Source organism: Loxodonta africana, chromosome 11 (assembly GCF_030014295.1).
Source record: "Loxodonta africana isolate mLoxAfr1 chromosome 11, mLoxAfr1.hap2, whole genome shotgun sequence".
Lineage (NCBI taxonomy): Eukaryota > Metazoa > Chordata > Mammalia > Proboscidea > Elephantidae > Loxodonta > Loxodonta africana.
In genome coordinates, this window is record NC_087352.1 from 20,214,653 (window position 1) to 20,229,579 (window position 14,927).

Here is a 14,927-nt window from a genome sequence, read left to right on the forward strand (position 1 = left end):
ACATAAAGGGCGACTATACACATGGACCTCATCAGATGGAATACACAGGAATCAAATCGACTACATCTGTGGAAAGAGATGATGGAAAAACTCAATATCATCAGGGGCTGACTGTGGAACAGACCATCAATTGCTCATACTCAAGTTCAACTTGAAACTGAAGAAAATTAGAACAAGTCCATGAGAGCCAAAGTACGACCTGGAGTATATCCCACCTGAAGTTAGAGACCACCTCAAGAATAGATTTGATGCATTGAACACTAACAACTGAAGGCCAGAAGAGTTGTGGAATGACATCAAGGACATCATACATGAAGAAGGCAAGAGGTCATTAAAAAGACAGGAAAGAAAGAAAAGACCAAAATGGATGTCAGAAGAGACTCTGAAACTTGCTCTTGAACATAGAGTAGCTAAGGTGAAAGGAAGAAACTATGAAGTAAAAGAGCTGAACAGAAGATTTCAAAGCATGTCTCCAGAAAACAAAATAAAGCATTAAAATGAAATGTGCAAAGACCTGGAGATAGAAAACCCAAAGGGAAGAACACACTTGGCCTTTCTCAAGCTGAAAGAACTGAGGAAAAAATTTTAAGACTCGAGTTGCAATCCTGAAGGATTCGATGGCGAAAATATTAAATGACACAGGAAGCATCAAAAGAGAATGGAAGGAATTCACAAAATCACTGTACCGAAAAGAACTGGTCAATGTTCAACCATTTCAGGAGGTAGCATAGATCAAGAGCTGACGGTACTGAAGGAAGAGGTCCAAATTGCACTGAAAGCATTGGTGAAAAACGAGGCTCCGGGAATTGATAGAATACCAACTGAGATGTTTCAAAAAACAGATGCAGAGGCGGGGCCAAGATGGCTGACTAGGTAGACGCTACTTCGGATCCCTCTTGCAACAAAGACTTGGAAACACAAGTGAATCGATCACATACATAACAATCTACGAACCCTGAACAACAAACACAGATTTAAAGAGTTGACCTGAATGAGAGAGACGAAAAACAAACAAATACAGGGAAGCAGCGACTGTTTTCGGAGCCTGGAGCCAGCGTCCCAGTCAGGTAACCTTGGAGCCAGGCTTAGGACTGGGCCCAGGAGAGCTGAACACAAAATCTTGTGACAGCACAAACAAGGGGCGCAGCCCTACCCCCCTGAACTGACCCCGGCAGGGGGCCCAGCTGGTCCGTGCGGGCGGCGTGGCGAAGCGGCTGATGGGAGAAGTCCCCGGGAGGCAGTGACTGGTTTTGGAGCCGGAAGTGCAGCATCCCAGCAGGGGAACCTTGGCGCCGGGTTTGGAATGGGTGCAGGGGAGCTGGACACGGCATCCGCTCATGGCACAAACACGGGCCGCAGCCCTACTCCCCTAAACTAAACCCGGGAGGGGGCCCAGCCGGTCTTCGGAGGTGGCGCGGCGACGCAGCTGGCGGGATGAGAAGTCCCCGGGAGGCAGTGACTGGTTTTGGAGCCGGGAGTGCAGTGTTCCAGCAGGGGAACCTTGACGCTGGGCTTTGGACTGGCAGCGGAGGATGTGACCACGGCTTTAGCGGGCCAGACCCTCGGGGGCAATCTCCACAGAGTCAGCACACATAGGTGACAGATAAAATAGTCATCCCAAGCAAGATAAGCAACTTTGGGTATATCCCGGGGTGCTACTCTCCTGTTTTTCTGAACCCTCTCCTCCCCTTCCCAAGCGGCTTCATTAACATTGGAATTTCCTGAGCCAGAGGGAGAACAGCTCCGGCTCCGCGATGGCTTTGCTTTTCCCTTTTTTTTTGGTCTTTTCCTAACCCATTCTTCCAGCCTGAGAGAAGCAACCACAAAAAACCCAGAGACCAAAAATCCTTCCCTAATTGGACTAAAAACACAGAACCAGCTCCAGCCAAGCATATATGATCCAAATCTCGGGCTTTCATTCTTACAGGGAACAAAGTGGTGGTTATAATCCAAAGGCAGTTCTGATAGGGATCTGACTGCATTTTTTTTTAGCGGATTTACTGGAAAAACAAGTTTCCCAGGTCTGATACATCTGCTTATTCAACAGAGCCCTAACTGACCCACAACAGGGAACTGAGGGCTGAAGCTCCCCCCAGACCACCTAGCCTCTTGCCTTAGGGGTCTAAGGAGGGTGACACCTACCAATCAGTAGAGGTACTTGCATTGGGGGCCTAAGGTACAGCTGCAGTGCCCTCCCACCAAGGTGCTATAGGAATAGAGACACACCTACCTCACTGACACTTGGGGGAAGCCTGTCAGTATCCTGCCCCCGCCCCCAGAGGGTGAACCCCAGCTGCTAATAGAATTTGGTGCACACAACTATCACCACTACTTCTCTAGGTGGATAGGTATTAGGGTGCACCACACACTTGATGACCCAAAATCAGATTCTACTCAAGAATAGTGAATAGACTCAGGCATATATATCTGGCAACAGCCCAAACCAGCTGGTAATAGGTCATAAGTAAGTCAAGGGCTACAACAAACAAGACAGCACAATCTAGTAGCCCATCCACGTATATTGAAAGAAAACAAAACAAGACTCAGTGAGCAATTAGAGAATAAACCACTATTATATCTTAGTGATGGCTTGGAGACAGCAGTTGATATCAAACCACATAAAGAAGCAGACCATGACAGCTTCTACAACCCCCCAAACAAAAGAATCAAAATCTTTCCCAAATGAAGATACAATCCTGGAATTATCAGATACAGAATATAAAAAACTAATTTACAGAATGCTTCAAGACATCAGGTATGACCTCAGAAATGAAATAAGGCAAACTGCAGAAAAAGCCAAGGAACACACTGATGAAACAGTTGAAGAACTCAAAAAGATTATTCAAGAACATAGTGGAAAAATTAATAAGTTGCAAGAATCCATAGAGAGACAGCATGTAGAAATCCAAAAGATTAACAATAAAATTACAGAATTAGACAACGCAATAGGAAGTCAGAGGAGCAGACTTGAGCAATTAGAATGCAGACTGGGAAATCTGGAGGACCAGGGAATTAACGCCAACATAGCTGAAAAAAAATCAGATAAAAGAATTAAAAAAAAAATGAAGAAACCCTAAGAATCATGTGGGACTCTATCAAGAAGGATAACTTGCGTGTGATTGGAGTCCCAGAACAGGGAGGGAGGACAGAAAACACAGAGAAAATAGTTGAAGATCTGCTGACAGAAAACTTCCCTGACGTCATGAAAGACGAAAAGATATCTATCCAAGATGCTCACTGAACCCCATTTAAGATTGATCCAAAAAGAAAAACACCAAGACATATTATCATCAAACTTGCCAAAACCAAAGATGAAGAGAAAATTTTAAAAGCAGCCAGGGAGAAAAGAAAGGTCTCCTTCAAGGGAGAATCAATAAGAATAAGTTCAGACTACTCAGCAGAAACCATGCAGGCGAGAAGGCAATGGGATAACATATACAGAGCACTGAAGGAGAAAAACTGCCAGCCAAGGATCATATATCCAGCAAAACTCTCTCTGAAATATGAAGGTGAAATTAAGATATTTACAGATAAACACAAGCTTAGAGAATTTGCAAAAACCAAACCAAAGCTACAGGAAATACTAAAGGAAATTGTTTGGTCAGAAAACCAATAATATCAGATACCAGCACAACACAAGGTCACAGAACAGAACATCCTGATATCAACTCAAATAGGAGAATCACAAAAACAAATTAAGATTAATTAAAAAAAAAATGCTCATAACAGGGAATCATTGAAGTCAATACGTAAAAGATCACAATAATCAAAAAGAGGGACTAAATACAGGTGGCATAGAACTGCCATATGGAGAGTGATACAAGGCGACATAGGACAATACAAGTTAGGTTTTTACTTAGAAAAATAGGGGTAAATATTAAGGTAACCACAAAGAGGTATAACAACTCCATAACTCAAAATAAAAGCCAAAAAAAGTAACGACTCAACAAACATAAAGTGAAATACTATGAAAATGAGGATCTCACAATTTACAAAGAAAAACGTCTCAGGACAAAAAAGTAAATGGAAAAATGAAATTGTCAACAACACACATAAAAAGGCATCAAAATGAAAACACTAAACACTTATTTATCTATAATTACACTCAATGTAAATGGACTAAATGCACCAGTAAAGAGACAGAGAGTCTTGGACTGGATAAAGAAACATGATCCGTCTATATGCTGCCTACAAGAGACACACCTTAGACTTAGAGACACAAACTAAAACTCAAAGGATGGAAAAAAATATATCAAGCAAACAATAAGCAAAAAAGAAGAGGAGTAGCAATATTAATTTCTGACAAAATAGACTTTAAACTTAAATCCACCACAAAGGATAAAGAAGGACACTACATAATGATAAAAGGGACGATTGATCAGGAAGATATAACCATATTAAATATTTATGCACCCAATGACAGGGCTGCAAGATACATAAATCAAATTTTAACAGAACTGAAAAGTGAGATAGACACCTCCACGATTATAGTAGGAGACTTCAACACACCACTTTCGGAGAAGGACAGGACATCCAGTAAGAAGCTCAACAGAGACACAGAAGACCTAATTACAATAATCAACCAACTTGACCTCATTGACTTATACAGAACTCTCCACCCAACTGCTGCAAAGTATACTTTTTTTTCTAGCGCACATGGAACATTCTCTAGAATAGACCACATATTAAGTCATAAAACAAACCTTTGCAGAATCCAAAACATCGAAATATTACAAAGCATCTTCTCAAACCACAAGGCAATAAAACTAGAAATCAATAACAGAAAAACTAGGGAAAAGAAATCAAATACTTGGAAACTGAACAATACCCTCCTGAAAAAAGACTGGGTTATAGAAGACATCAAGGAGGGAATAAGGAAATTCATAGAATGCAACGAGAATGAAAATACTTCCTATCAAAACCTCTGGGACACAGCAAAAGCAGTGCTCAGAGGCCAATTCATATCAATAAATGCACACATACAAAAAGAAGAAAGAGCCAAAATCAGAGAACTGTCCCTACAACTTGAACAAATAGAAAGTGAGCAACAAAAGTATCCATCAGGCACCAGAAGAAAACAAATAATAAAAATCAGAGCTGAACTAAATGAATTAGAGAACAGAAAAACAATTGAAAGAATTAACAAAGCCAAAAGCTGGTTCTTTGAAAAAATTAACAAAATTGATAAACCATTGGCCAGACTGACTAAAGAAATACAGCAAGGGAAACAAATAACCCGAATAAGGAACGAGAAGGGCCACATCACAACAGACCCAACTGAAATTAAAAGAATCATATCAGATTATTATGAAAAATTGTACTCTAACAAATTTGGAAACCTAGAAGAAATGGATGAACTCCTGGAGAAACACTACCTACCTAAACTAACACATTCAGAAATAGAACAACTAAATAGACCCATAACAAAAAAAGAGATTGAAAAGGTAATCAAAAAAACTCCCAACAAAAAAAAAGCCCTGGCCCGGACGGCTTCACTGCAGAGTTCTACCAAACTTTCAGAGAAGAGTTAACACCACTACTACTAAAGGTATTTGAAAGCATAGAAAATGACGGAATACTACCCAACTCATTCTATGAAGCCACCATCTCCCTGATAACAAAACCAGGTAAAGACATCACAAAAAAAGAAAATTACAGACCTATATCCCTCATGAACATAGATGCAAAAATCCTCAACAAAATTCTAGCCAATAGAATTCAACAACATATCAAAAAAATAATTCACCACAACCAAGTGGGATTTATACCAGGTATGCAAGGCTGGTGTAATATTAGAAAAACCATTAATGTAATCCACCGTATAAATAAAACAAAAGACAAAAACCACATGATCTTATCAATTGATGCAGAAAAGGCATTTGACAAAGTCCAACACCCATTCATGATAAAAACTCTCACCAAAATAGGAACTGAAGGAAAATTCCTCAACATAATAAAGGGCATCTATACAAAGCCAACAGCCAACATCACTCTAAATGGAGAGAACCTGAAAGCCTTTCCCTTGAGAACGGGAACCAGATAAGGATGCCCTTTATCACTGCTCTTATTCAACATTGTGCTAGAAATCCTAGCCAGAGCAATTAGGCTAGACAAAGAAATAAAGGGCATCTGGATTGGCAAAGAGGAAGTAAAATTATCTCTATTTGCAGATGACATGATCTTATACACAGAAAACCACAACGAATCCTCCAGAAAACTATTGAAACTAATAGAAGAGTTTGGCAGAGTCTCAGGTTATAAGATAAACATACAAAAATCACTTGGATTCCTCTACATCAACAAAAAGAACATCGAAGAGGAAATAACCAAATCAATACCATTCACAGTAGCCCCCAAGAAGATAAAATACTTAGGAATAAATCTTACCAAGGATGTAAAAGACCTATACAAAGAAAACTATAAAGCTCTACTACAAGAAATTAAAAAGGACATACTTAAGTGGAAAAACATACCTTGCTCATGGATAGGAAGACTTAACATAGTAAAAATGTCTATTCTACCAAAAGCCATCTATACATACAATGCACTTCCGATCCAAATTCCAATGTCATTTTTTAAGGTGATAGAGAAACAAATCACCAACTTCATATGGACGGGAAAGAAGCCTCAGATAAGCAAAGCATTACTGAAAAAGAAGAAGAAAGTGGGAGGCCTCACTCTACCTGATTTCAGAACCTATTATACAGCCACAGTAGTCAAAACAGCCTGGTACTGGTACGACAACAGAAACATAGACCAGTGGAACAGGATTGAGAACCCAGATATAAATCCATCCACATATGAGCAGCTGATATTTGACAAAGGCCCAGTGTCAGTTAATTGGGGAAAAGATAGTCTTTTTAACAAATGGTGCTGGCATAACTGGATATCCATTTGCAAAAAAATGAAACAGGACCCATACCTCACACCATGCACAAAAACTAACTCCAAGTGGATCAAAGACCTAAACATAAAGACTAAAACGATAAAGATCATGGAAGAAAAAATCGGGACAACCTTAGGAGCCCTAATACAAGGCATAAACAGAATACAAAACATTACCAAAAATGACGAAGAGAAACCAGACAACTGGGAGCTCCTGAAAATCAAACACCTATGCTCATCTAAAGACTTCACCAAAAGAGTAAAAAGACCACCTACAGACTGGGAAAGAATTTTCAGCTATGACATCTCCGACCAGCGCCTGATCTCTAAAATCTATATGATTCTGTCAAAACTCAACCACAAAAAGACAAACAACCCAATCAAGAAGTGGGCAAAGGATGTGAACACACACTTCAGTAAAGAAGATATTCAGGCAGCTAACAGATACATGAGAAAATGCTCTCGATCATTAGCCATTAGAGAAATGCAAATTAAAACCACGATGAGATTCCATCTCACTCCAACAAGGCTGGCATTAATCCAAAAAACACAAAATAATAAATGTTGGAGAGGCTGCGGAGAGATTGGAACTCTTATACACTGCTGGTGGGAATGTAAAATGGTACAACCACTTTGGAAATCTATCTGGCATTATCTTAAACAGTTAGAAATAGAACTACCATACAACCCAGAAATCCCACTCCTCGGAATATACCCTAGAGAAATAAGAGCCTTCACACAAACAGATATATGCACGGCCATGTTTACTGCAGCACTGTTTACAATAGCAAAAAGCTGGAAGCAACCAAGGTGTCCATCAACGGATGAATGGTTAAATAAATTGTGGTATATTCACAGAATGGAATACTACGCATCGATAAAGAACAGTGACGAATCTGTGAAACATTTCATAACATGGAGGAACCTGGAAGGCATTATGCTGAGCGAAATCAGTCAGAGGCAAAAGGACAAATATTGTATAAGACCACTATTATAAGAAAATTATAAGATCTTGAGAAATAGTATAAACTGAGAAGAACACATACTTTTGTGGTTATGAGGGGGGGAGGGAGGGAGGGTGGGAGAGGGTTTTTTACTGATTAGTTAGTAGATAAGAACTACTTTAGGTGAAGGGAAGGACAATACTCAATACACAGAAGGTCACCTCAAATGGACTGGACCAAACACAAAGAAGTTTCTGGGATAAACTGAAGGCTTCAAAGGTCAGAGAAGCAAGGGCGGGGGTTTGGGGACTATGGCTTAAGGGGACTTCTAAGTCAATTGGCAAAATAATACTATTATGAAAACATTCTGCATCCTACTTTGAAATGTGGCATCTGGGGTCTTAAATGCTAACAAGCAGCCATTTAAGATGCATCAATTGGTCTCAACCCACCTGGAGCAAAGGAGAATGAAGAACACCAAGGTCACACGACAACTAAGAGCCCAAGAGACAGAAAGGGCCACATGAACCAGAGACTTACATCATCCTGAGACCAGAAAAAATAGATGGTGTCCGGCCACAACTGATGACTGCCCTGACAGGGAGCACAACAGAGAACCCCCGAGTGAGCAGGAGATCAGTGGGATGCAGACCCCAAATTCTCATAAAAAGACCAGACTTAATGGTCTGACTGAGACTAGAGGAATCCCGGCGGTCATGGTCCCCAAACCTTCTGTTGGCCCAGGACAGGAACCATTCCCGAAAACAACTCATCAGACATGGAAGGGACTGGACAATGGGTTGGAGAGAGATGTTGATGAAGAGTGAGCTACTTGTATCAGGTGGACACTTGAGACTGTGTTGGCTTCTCCTGTCTGGAGGGGAGATGGGAGAGTAGAGAGGGTTAGAAACCGGCAAAATTGTTACGAAAGCAGAGACCGGAAGGGCTGACTCATTAGGGGGACAGTAAGTGGGAGTATGGAGTAAGGTGTATATAAGCTTATACGTGACAGACTGACTTGATTTGTAAACGTTCACTTAAAGCTCAATAAAAATTATTAAAAAAAAAAATGGATGCAGCACTGGAGGCACTCGATCATCTATGCCAAGAAATCTGGAAGGCAGCTACCTGGCCAACCAACTGGAAAAGATCTATATTTGTACTCATTCCAAAGAAAGGTGATCCAACCAAATGTTTTTTTGTTTTGTTTTGTTTTTTATCATTAATATCATATGCAAGTAAAATTTTGCTGAAGATCATTCAAAAGCAGTTGCGGCATTATATCGACAGGGAACTGCCAGAAATTCAAGTTGGATTCAGAAGAGGACATGGCTCCAGGAATATCATTGTTGATGTCAGATGGATCATGACTGAAAGCAGAAGACACCAGAAAGATGTTTTTCTGTGTTTTATTGATTATGAAAAGGCATTGGACTGTGTGGATCATAACAAATTATGGATAACATTGCAAAGAATGTGTATTCCCGAACACTTAATGGTGCTCATGAGGAATCTGTATTTACACCAAGAAGCAGCCATTCGAACAGAACAAGGGTGTGTTGTTTAAGCTCAAGAAAAGTGTGCGTCAGGGTTGTATCTTTTCATCATACTTATTCCATCTGTATGCTGAGCAAATAATCTGAGAAGCTGGACTATATGAAGAAGAAAGTGGCATCGGGATTGGAGGAAGACTAATTTATAACCTGTGATATGCTAAGGACACAACCTTGTTTGCTGAAAGTGAGGAGGAATTGAAGCACTTACTGATGAAGAAGGAAGAACACAACTTTCAGTATGGATTACACCTCCACATAAAGAAAACAAAAATCCTCACAACTGGATCAATAAGCAACATCATGATAAATGCAGAAAAGATAGAAATTGTCAAGGATTTAATTTTACTTGGATCCACAATCAAACTCATGGAAGCAGCAGTCAGGAAATCAAAGGACACATTGCACTGGGCAAATCAGCAAAAGACCTCTTCAAAGTTTTAAAAAGCAAAGGTGTCACTTTAAGGAATAAGGTGCGCCTGACCCAAGCCATGGTATTTTCAATCACTTCATATGCATGTGAAAGCTTGACAAGGAATAAGGAAAACCAAAGAAGAATTGATGCCTTTGAATTATAGTGTTGGCGAAGAATATGGATTGCCAGAAGATCAAAGAAACCTGTCTTGGAAGAAGTACAGCCAGAATACTCATTAGAAGCAAGGATGGCGAGACTACGTCTCACATACTTAGGATTTGTTATTACAAGGGATCAGTCCCTGGAGAAGGACATCATGCTTGGTAAAGTAGAGGGTCAGTGAAAATGAGGAAGACCCGCAATTAGATGGATTAATACAATGGCTGCAACGATGGCCTCGAGCATAACAATGATGATGAGGATTGTGTAGGACTGGGCAGTGTTTTGTTCTACATAGGTTACATGAGTTAGAACTGACTTGACGGCACCTAATAACAATGATATAACGTGGTAGAACAAGTTGCATTATAACTAGAGTTACAATAAATGTCTGCATTAAATGGGAGTATAATTGAAAAACAAAATACTCAATTATTTTCAGATCATATGATCTCTGTATATCAGATTTCTTAAACTTCATGTAAAAATGGCATGGGGGAAAGCACCTGACCTCCTGTAACTACACAAGGGGGAAAGAAAATCAAGATCAACAGCCCAAGACTGATTCCTATGAGGTGGAGGTCAGAGATGCCTCCCTTCTTCACCATCTTTACTAATTCTGACACCAACCGTCCCTCCATACTTCTCTGCTGAGCTTGATAATTCATTGAAATGCCCATGCAGAACTCACAGACCATACTCACAGTTATGGGATTTATTAGGGAAGTAACTGGTTACATTTCAGGTCCAGGAATGCTCAGGATACAGTTCTTCCATCAAGCCAGGTTCTTCTCAACTGTGCCCACAGGCAGGTCTCTCTCTGGCCCCTTGGCCTGTGCCCTGCTCGGGCAAGTGTTACAAAGCTCTTTTCTGTCTCCCATTAAGTGCCTGGAGGCACCCCACACCGCTAGCAAGCCTTAGCCTGAAAGCGCTTATCTCTAGCTCCATGGGTTTGCAAACCTAGCTCCACTAAGTGCCCACAGGCACCCTACTCTGCCAGCAAACCTGCTGCCTGAAGGCACTCAATTTCCTTGGTCCATGGGCTGGGTCACACCAATTTCTGTCGGTCTCTTGGTTCTGCTGCTGTTTCTCTGCTGCTACGTCTTGCTATCTTCAGTGTTACAGCTTCTCTCTCTCTCTCTCTCTCTTTCTCCTGATTCCAGAAGCTTCTCAGCACAGGGATCCCAGGTCCAAAAGATGTGCTCTACTCCTCACTCTCCTTTCTTGGTGGTGGTGAAATTACCTCCTGTCATAGATTGAATTATGTCCCCCCAAAAATGTGTGTATCAATTTGGCTGGGCCATGATTCCCAGTATTGTGTGATTTTTCTATATGTTGTAAATCCTGCCTCTATGGTGTTAATGAGGGAGGATGGGTGGCAGTTGTGTTAGTGAGGCAGGACTCAACCTAGAGGATTGGATTGTGTCTTCAGATACAAAAGAAAGAAGCCAGCAGAGAGTCAGGGGAACCTTATACCACCAAGAAAGCAGTGCTGGAAGCTTTGGACCTGGGGTCCCTGCTCCTGAGAAGCTCCTCGACCAGGGGAAGATTGAGAACAAGGACCTTCCTCCAGAGCCAACAGAGAGAGAAAGCCTTCCCCTGGAGCCCATGCCCTGTATTTGGACTTTTAGCCTACTTTACTGTGAGGAAATAAACTTCTCTTTGTTAAAGCCACCCACTTGTGGTACTTCTGTTATAGTAGCACTGGATAACTAACACACCTCCTACCTCCTCTGGGATGGATAATTTTAAGCCTAGTGAGATGACAATACTGACCAATTCCCTCATTAGAGTTCCATAGACTTTATTTGCATGGTCCCGTCTTCACAAAATCCTCACAACTGGACCAATAAGCAACATCATGATAAACAGGGAAAAGATTAAAGTCGTCGAGAATTTCATTTTACTTGGATCCACAATTAACACCCATGGAAGCAGTCGAGAAATCAAAAGATGCATGGTATTGGGCAAATCTGCTGCAAAAGACCTCGTTCAAGTGTTGAAAAGCAAAGATGTCATCTTGAAGACCAAGGTGCGCCTGACCCAAGCCATGGTGTTCTCAATCGCCTCCTATGCATGTGAAAGCTAGATGATGAATAAGGAAGACTGAAGAAGAATTGACACCTTTGAATTGTGGTGCTGGAGAAGAATATTGAGTATACCACAAACTGCCAAAAGAACCAACAAATCTGTCTTGGAAGAAGTACAACCAGAATGCTCCTTAGAAGCAAGGATGATGAGACTATATCTCACATACCTTGGACATGCTGTCAGGAGGGATCAGTCCCTGGAGAACGACATCATGCTTGGTAGAGTGTCAGTGAAAGAGAGAAAGACCCTCAGTGAGATGGATTAACACAGTGGCTGCAACAATGGGCTTAAGCATAACAATGATTGTGAATGGCGCAGGACTGGGCAGTGTTTCCTTCTGTTGTACATAGGGTCGCTATGAGTTGGGACTGACTCAATGGCACCTAGCAACAACAACCTCCACACAGTTGCCATGAATTTTATTTGCATTATAACAAGGTATCCAATCCCCTTGGTGTGCCAGAATTACTCTATTTGTATATTTCTACCCAATCACTTAGGTGGGAGTTACAAGACCATGGCAAGAAAGGCCACATAAAAGTGATCCATCACACTACACTCCCCATGCCAAGATTTGTTGTACCTTTTTTTTCTTTCATGTGTCAGTGTGGTGCAATGAATCACTTTTAAGTGGCTTTTCTCACCAAGGTCTTGTAACTCCCACAAAATGATTTGGTGGAATTATGCAAGTAAGGTGCTTGTGGCCCACCAATGGGGATTGGACAGCTTGCTAACAATGAAAATAAGTGCATGGAATGCTTATGGGGGAGGGACCATGTAAAAAAGGTGTATGGAACCCTAATGAGGGGATTGGTCAGTTTTGTCATCCCACTAGGCTTAAAACGAGCCATTCCAGATGTGGGAAGAGGGCCCTCACTACCACTAAGAAAGAAGAGCCAGGAGCAGGGTGCATCGTTCTGACCCAGGGTCCCTTTTCTTAGAATCTTCTAGACACAGAAGACAGGGAGAGCCTTAACACTACAGATGGCATGAATCAGTGAGAAGTACTGGCAGAGAAACGGCACTAGCAGAAACAGAAAACCAAGCCAAGACAGCTCAGAGGGCTTCCCGGCCAATAACTGAGGTGGCTACAGTGGATGTGATCACCAAGAAAGAGACATATCTGAGCATCTTTGGGCAAGAGGCTTCCTGGCAGAATGGAGTGCCTCCGGACACTTAATGCCAGTGCTAAAAGAGCCTTGTAACACTTTCCAAAACAGGGTCAAGGCTAACCCAAGGCTCCAAGGAGCCGAGAATGGCCTGCCTGTGGGCATGGCCAAGACGCTGTCATGACTGCAGAGCTGTATCTGGAGTTGTTCTTGATCCTGAGTTGTAACCTGTTACTTTCCTAACATACCGTATAACTGTGAGTATAGTCTGTGAGTTGTGTGTGACCACTGTAACGTATTATGGAACCCAGCAGGAAAGTACAAAGTGCCATGGGAGGGATGGTTGGTGTCCAAGTTGGTAAAAAGATTGGCAGAGGTATGTTTCACCTCACTTCGTAGGAATCAGTGTTGGACTGATGTTGATCTTAATTCTCCCTCCTCCTCCTTGTGAAGTTAGAGGAAGTCCGCTGCTGCCCTGCCATTTTTTTTATACTTTGACAACCCCGTTTATTTCTACTTCTGTGTAGGTTATATTTTTTGCAAGTGTATTTGATGTCTTTTTTTTTCCCTCATTCTAACATTTTCACTGTAGAATAGCAATTTATTTTTAACAACTTGATAACTAAAACCAAAAATCAAACCCATTGCCATTGAGTTGATTCCAACTCATAGCGACCCTATAGGACAGAGTAGAACTGCCCCACAGGGTTTTCAAGGAGTGGCTGGTGGATTCAAACTACTGACCTCTTGGTTAGCAGCTGAGCTCTTAACCACTGTGCCACCAGGGCTCCTACTTGATAAACCCATTGTCATCGAGTTCATTGATAGTCATGTGTAATATTTAGCAGCACAGCTTTGTATTTAATAAATTTATAGAATTGTGTGACAATCACTCCAATGGAAATTTTAGAACTTTTCCATGAACCCTTAAACTAATTGAATATTATGTTGTTATTGTTGAGTTTTGGAAATTCTTTATATATTTAGAACACAAGTTTTATCAGATGTATAACGTAGAAATATTTTTTCCCAATCTGTGCCTTCCCTTTTGATTTTCTTAAATATAGTATATATTTATAGAAGCAAAAAAGTTTTTTTAAATTTTAAATAAATCTATTTTTTTACAGACCATGCATTTTATCCTTTTGCAGAACCCTCCGCCTAAACCATGTTATGAAGATTTCCTTCCAAGTTTTGTTAGCTTTTATATATTTTTCTTCTTAAATGGAGGTCTATGATTCATTTTGTGTTAGCTGTTGAGTAGGTCTGAGTGAAGTTAGTTCCTTTTCTTACATATGGGTATGTAGTTATCCCAGCACCATTCATTGAAAAGACTATCTGCACTGGATTGTCTTGGCACCTTTGGCAAAAAGCTTTGACCCTAATGTTTTCTGATTCTTAATTCTTTTCCTGCCCTCACGTGGGTTAGGCCATCCCACTTGCTTCAGAGCTTTATTGCCCTTTACTGGCCTTTTCTTGAGTGGCTTTTACCCTATGTCCCCTTTCCAAATATATCCCAGGCTCTTGCCTGCAGCTCTATTCCCCTGGTCTGTGACGGCCAGTCTCATACCTTACCAGCTTCTCCAAAACTTCTGTCCTTAAAACCTGCTTCCTACCAGTCATTTACTGTCAGAAGCTTTTCTTGGTTGTCGCCTTAGGGCTAAAAACCCTTTTGTGTTTTCATTCCCAGTAGCACATTCTCTGCCGTACTGACACTTGAACTCCCAATTAACAATTTCCAAACAAAAAAAAAAAGTTTTTTTATTTTTTT